The following is a 7,058-nucleotide window of genomic DNA, read 5'->3' as shown; positions in this document are numbered from 1 at the left end:
TCCTGAATGAGGAGTTCATTTTGAGGAATTGTGTTGAAAACTTTTATTTCCGTGTGTCTTCAACAGCTTGGGGATCCCTAAGTGATCCCTGACCATATCAGTGTCCAAAGAGAATATCACAAGCGCTGCACCGAGAAAAGTTAAATGCTAATTTAGAGGCTCTGACAGCATCCTTGGAATTCAGCTGCCTCTCCCCAGTGATCCATGTGTGAGCCAAAGGGAGTAAAAGCTGGACAGGAAGGTGATCCAGCCCGTGCCATCCTTTGTCCCCTGCTACGCCGGGATGTCCAGGTGTACAGGAAGTGCAGGAGCTCTGTGTGTCCTTCCCTTTATCGCCGGGGAGCCAGCAAATACAGAAAACACTGATTTCTTTAAAGCCTTTCTCAGGCAAAGATTGATGACTGAAGGAAAGAGAACCCATCATCACTTCTACATTCTTCAGTTAACCTCAATAAACGGCTCCCTGGTGTAGGATGCAGGTCAGGGAGCTGCATCAAAGAGATTGCAGCTACAGAGCAATCCCACCAGTGGGGGTGGCCCTTTGTCAGCGGTAAGCCTGAAGTTAATATAAAACTGTCACGCGGAAAAGAGGGGTAAAAATGCAACCACACTGCAGTGACAAAGCTGCCAGTGCCAGAGCAGTGGAATACATCCCTTTTAGGGATCACTTCTTCTCTTTTAGTGGTCATATCTTCTCTTTTAGGGATCATTTCTTCCCTTTTAGGAATCATTTCTTCCCTTTTAGGGATCACTTCTTCTCTTTTAGCGGTCATGTCTTCTCTTTTAGGGATCATTTCTTCCCTTTCAGGGATCATTTCTTCCCTTTTAGGGATCACTTCTTCCCTTTTAGGGATCATTTCTTCCCTTTTAGCGATCGTATCTTCTCTTTTAAGGATCATTTCTTCCCTTTCAGGGATCATTTCTTCCCTTTTAGGGATCACTTCTTCTCTTTTAGCAGTCATATCTTCTCTTTTAGGGATCATTTCTTCCCTTTCAGGGATCATTTCTTCCCTTTTAGGGATCACTTCTTCTCTTTTAGCGGTCATATCTTCTCTTTTAGCGATCATTTCTTCCCTTTCAGGGATCACTTCTTCCCTTTCAGGGATCACTTCTTCTCTTTTAGCGATCATATCTTCTCTTTTAGGGATCATTTCTTCCCTTTCAGGGATCATTTCTTCCTGAGCTCACCATCCTGGACATCCTGGCCTGGTGACCTTGCAGAGAATCACCATTTCCATTTAATGGATGCTCCCCAACCTCCAGCCACCCCTTCTGCAGCACTCACTGCTTGAAAACCCGTTCAGGACACGTGGCCTGTGCTCCAGATTAACGGGAGTTGTTTTTAACCATCATAGCAGGGGAGCACAGGGATCCTTGGTGCTCTGTGCTTTTGACTCATGATGGTGAAACCAAATGCACCTTCTGGTGTGAGAGGAGATGGAGGACAGATAATGGTATTTCTGAAACAAATTATCTCTCTTTTTTATACTTAATCGAGAACAAAATCCCGCTGGAGGCTGAAAAAGCTTTGGCTTCAGCTTGCACGGACCCAGCAGATGTGTCTGCCTGTCCAAATATTTTGCCCTCACATTTTACAGCAATATCTGGGCCCATAAAATTGATGGCAAGAAGCCTATTGATTTCATCTGAACAGGAGCCAGTAGAGGCTGATTTTACCTGGACAGTGTTCTCTAACAGATGTAGCTCAGTAATAATTCACATTGTTGAATCCAACATAAAGCTATGAATGCACAATTAAAAAAAAAAGAAATCACAGTTCTGAGTCTGTTATTTTCCTCTCTGCTTAATCAACAGGAACAGAGAGAAGGAGCAGATGACCTGTAACAAAAGATTTTTACCATTTCTTTTGCACTTCTTTGTTGAAATGACATCATCTTTCACTCTGGAAGAGTGAGAGGGTGACACAGCACCCTGTTACTATTTATGAGACATTTTCTTTGGTGATGCTTTCACCACACCACATTTGTAACTGTTGAAACGTGATCTGGACCGGAAAGCCTGGTGGAATAAAAAGGTTCTGTTGTTCTGGAGGAAAGGGGAGTGAGGTACAATTTCAGTCCTGGGGTAACAGAGCTTATCTCAGATGATACCAGCAGAGGAGATGTTGCTGTAATTTCCTTGCATGAAGTAATTTGCAGAGGCACATTGATTAGCCACTGCAACAACCTGCAGCGTGTCCAGCCACAGGGAAGCTGTGAGTGTGTGAGGAGACAGACAGGAGTTCTCCAGTTCTGTCCTGGAAACTACCAGAGGTCCCTGGGAGAATAGGGGTACCCCCATACCCCTCAGGAGGAGAATTTTCAGGGTTCCATGGTTTATCCCAAATCCATCTCATCAACATCAGGCTGCTGAATGGGAGCTCTCTGTCCCCTCAGTGTTCAGAGAGTTCTGAACATTAGCTATGGATGGGTTTTCCTCCTTTCCCCTGAGTCAGAGTGCAAGGAAAGATCTGCCTGTGGATTCAAATTCTGAATTTCAGGCCTGTCTATGATATTGGTCTGTCATGCTTAGAACATGAAAAGTGCTCTGTCTAATGAGAAAGTGGGCTCTGTTTCTATTCCAGCTCCCTGTTTCCATCTAGATCACATTGCCCTCACAAAGAACCTTTCAAAAGCAAAGAATTTCAAAAATCACTGCAATGAGTGGTCCGAGAATCTACATAGTAAAGAAGTCCCCAAACGATCTGTCCTCACTGCAGATTTGTTTGTTAGCTTGAATTTCTTGCTCCAGCAATGGGTCAATTTTCACACACACACACACACACACACGTACAAAAAGTTTTTTTGTTTTCCCAAGCACGTGTGAATTTTGTGGAATTCTTTTAGGATACAGAAAAGCATGTCTTTATTTTCAAAGCCTAACATGCCAGAACCAGTTGCTTTGAAAACATCCTCGCCTCTAACGCGTTTTTCATTTGGAGGATTTGCTCCCGAGCTGAAATCAGTGCCAGTTTTCGGGAAGCAATCCAGTGTGTTCTTGCCTTGACATCTGTTGGTATAAATAATGTAGTAAAATCTGAATTTGGAAGAATTATTTGTGCACATTTGAGAAGAACTGTAACTGGGTCGTAATTCTGACAGCCTGCTCGTACAGGCAGAGCTGCGCTCGGTTCAAATACTGAAACCAGCAAAAAGGAATTACATTATTGCTGGGTCACTCTTGCAGATCAGATTTACAAGTTGCAACCAAATAAAAGAAAAAAGTGTCAGACTGGCACAGAAGTGTCACCAGGAGCAACCTTGGGAACAGTTAAGCCTGGAAAGGGAGTTTACAGTGAAAGCTGTTTTGTTGTTTGGTGGGATTTACATTTCCAACAAAGCTGAACCCCAGGAGGATTTTGGCCTGTGTGGGGTGTTTGCAAGCTGGTGAAAGCAGAACGGGCTCTTGCTCCGCTAGATTTTAAACTCTCCCCAAAAATATCCTTGTGGAATGGAAAGCTGAGAGCTGTGCACTGATATTAAGGATAATTGCATTACCAGGGCAAAAATTAATTGGTAGTTTTCCTAACTGGACTCTTCTGAGTTTAGTTTGACATTTATTCATTATTCATTATTCATTTTTGCACAGGATTTGCCATGCAGAGTAACCAGTGAGCCCCTCCTGCCCTGCCTGGTGCTGCCCAAGGGACGGGTAAGTTACTCTCATTCTTTCTGCAGAGAGAGATCGACTTGCTGGGAGCAGTTTAAAGCCCTGAATGGAAAAGTCTGAAAATTTAGCAAACATTTCACTGCTTTTCCTTCAGTTTTTGAGCACTGTGCCCTCCTGCCTTGAGTGAAGTGTGCTAGTTAAGGCGTCTGGAGCAGGAGTGTACCAAGACCCCCTCACCAGCTCTACAGACACTGGAGTGCCTGCTCTGTTTTGTGCCTCTGTTAAGTGAAGAATTTGTTATTTCTTGCCGTTTGTCCCGTTCAGAGACTTTCAGTTTCTATTCATGTGCTGAGAGGAGCAGTCAGTGATGTGCAGGCAGGTTCTGAGCTGTTTGTCTGGGGTGCAGCACGTGCCAGGAGGGCAGAGCTGGGGCCACTGGCCAGTTCCATACCTTGTTTTCATCTGTCACAGCTCTCTCCCAGCTCATCTTGCAGACTCTTTTCTACATTTCGGTCCAACGTGCACTAAAATCAAACTTCCTTGGTTTCTTGCCTGGTTTACATTTAAGGAGGTGGGCTTGTGCTGGTTTATTTTAATACAACACCGGTTCCAAAATACTTTTTTTCTGCTGGAAGACTCCAGCTTTTCTGGCTGTGCTGAAAGTAGCATTTGGTGTAAGCCATAAACCCTGCTTCAGACAACTTAACCTATTCAAAATGGGGCTGCAAAGGAACAGGAGCACTACAGCAAACAAAGGCTTGTGTGTCCTTGTTTAAGGCTGAGACTCCCATGGCTCTGAGAGATGAGATTTGCCTTTGGATCCCTCTAACACTTGAAGACATTTTTATTCCAGCTGTTTGCCCAGTCTGGAGCAGAGCTGGCTCAATTTTGCCTTGCCACTGAGAGTGCACCTGAGCTCTGTGAAAATGCTCTTTGAATCATCTCTTCTATTATTGTACCTGAGACAGGGAAGATGCTTAAAGCTCAGAAGGGAGCTGGGATCAAATCTAATCATCTGTGCACTGCAGACAATTGCATTTCCCATTTGGTAAATCCAGTTGTTGGTGTTTCATTCAAGCATCTACTGAAGAGAGTTCTTGCTTTACATTGTAGTGAAAACGTTCATCAGTCAATTGTTTTGTTTCTTCCAGAGGTTAATCACCTTCCCTTATAAAATGTTTGTGTCTGCTTTGTTGTTTCAGTTAATCTGTCTTCAGCCTTTTGCCACTGGGTCTTGGTCTGTCCTGCTGTGCTCAGCTGCATAACATCCAGTTCAGCCCCCAGGAAAATTCATCTTCTCTCCTCACCCCCAGCTGGGTCCTGGTTACAGCCTGGTGTCCCACCCCAGCAGGATTTAGCTGGAAAAAATTGTAATTTGAATCTCCTCTATGTGCCAGGTCAGTGATTCTCAGAATATTCCATCCCACTCACTGCAATTAAATCAGCAGCCAGGGCAAAAAGTGCTCAATTTATGACTGACTCTTCCGTGCACCCGTGTAATAATCCTCAGCTAAACTGATCATGAGATTGTGCTGCTTAAAGCCAGTGTTTATCTTTCCAAGCACTTAAGGCATTAAGTGTCAGTATGAGAGGAAAATGAAATGCTGGCAGAGAGTTTTCAGAAGCAAACATCAACTGGAATATTAAGAGGCTTGATGCAAGGAGCAGATTTGTGGTTCCATCTGACAGGTTCGAGCTCTTAAATAAGGGAGATAAAGATCATAAATGTTGTGGCATATCTGATTTACAGCCCTGATGTGAGATAAGCTCACTGCTCTCTACAGATCACAGCTGAGATTCCCTATCAAATCACTCCACAGCTATCCATATTAACCCAGTGAGAATCCAGGAGTGGGATTCTCCAGAAACTTTGTGTTTTAGCAGGAAGGAACAGCCAGATGCAAGAAAGAAACAGCTTAAAGAGAAGGAAAGTGCTGATTTCTGGCTTAAAAGCTAATTCTGTGATTGAGCCCAAAACGTTTTTCATCAGCCTTGTCATTCCAACTGAACTAAAAGTGTTAGGGGAAAAAAAAAAGGCAAATAATTCTCAAACAGAATGTGGTATCTGGTGACAACCAGCACATGGATATGGAAAACAGCTGCTTGTGCAGGGAATATTGACACAGATAAGGGCACTGAAACCCTCCCACTGCAAAACAGACAGGAGTCCCTCGGTATCTGGAGACGAGAACAGTGCTTCTCTTACTCTTACAAGGTATTTCTAATAGCCCACAGAATCATTTGTGACTTTGTAACAGGAATCTGGTTTATGACCAAGAGTTACGGTTCTTGTTCTAAAAAATATTGGGAATTTTTGCATAAAACTTTAGGGGCTTTTGTAGGATTCTTGCTCTCAGGAATTTTAACAGTTTTTAGTTTAGTCTTGGTTTGGAACTCGGCAGAATTAAAACATTGACGTTTTAGGTTAAATACACTTCTGGGGCTCTTCGTTATGGTGACACACCCTTCCCTGCTGCATTCGAGAAGAGAAAATTCCCACTTTGCCACAGCACACTTTAAATCTTGTCTGAGCCCTGCATTCTGCAGTTAGATTTCACCTCACTTTCCTCACGTGGAACTTTTCTTGGCGCGTAGTAACCCAGAAATCCCGGCGACAAGGCAGCGTTCACAGCTTTGCTTAGGGCTGATCTCACCGCAGCTCCTCTGCTCTCACATCCTCACCCTGCTGAGGACGCCCCTGAGGCCTCTCCGATTCCCAATTTTGGCAAAACAACGTCTTCCCACGAAAACCGGCGTCGGGATTAACTTCAGCGGGACGAGATTCAGCTCTTCTTATTTTTAAATCGTGTCACTAATACACTTACTGGAGCCTTGCCCTGCTGTAATAAAACCCAGTTGGAATTGCTGAAGAGCTCAGCTGCTGCCTCCAACAGCTGCATGGCTGCAATTTGCCAACGGGATGTGTTACATCCTGATTACAGTTTCTTTTGAGTGATAGGCCAAAATTACAGGGCCGAAATGTGGCTAATCATGACAAAGGAGAGAGGTCTGTTCATCTCCTGCCTGCATTTAATATTTGCACAGCAGATGCTGTTTGTTCCCTTCAGCCGCCTTTCCACGGAAATTTGCTCTCATTCTGAAGAAGTCTTAAGGTTAATGAAAAACTTTATTGGACATTTTTGATGGTGGAGAGAGGGAGAAAGGTGAAATCTCTTGGAAGGTTTCTCTTTGTTTCCCAGCCCAGATAAACTTACATGAATCAGCCAGCCCTTGAAAGACAAGCAAAGTGAGCTACTCCAGGCCAGAAACAGATGTCTGGGAAAGATGAAGAGAACAGGGATGAAGGCCTGACTGGGTTGTGAACGTCATTTATTACCCTCCTTCCCACCAAGCCATACCCAGGCTGCAATTAAACCTCCTCTGGTGTTTTGGCTCACTGGGCCATAAAGCCAAGCCTGAGATCACAGAATCCCAGACTGGACTGGGAT

Source organism: Hirundo rustica, chromosome 11, assembly GCF_015227805.2.
Source record: "Hirundo rustica isolate bHirRus1 chromosome 11, bHirRus1.pri.v3, whole genome shotgun sequence".
NCBI classification, from domain to species: domain Eukaryota; kingdom Metazoa; phylum Chordata; class Aves; order Passeriformes; family Hirundinidae; genus Hirundo; species Hirundo rustica.
The sequence above is the reverse complement of the archived record's forward strand: the minus strand, read 5'-3'. Positions refer to the sequence as shown.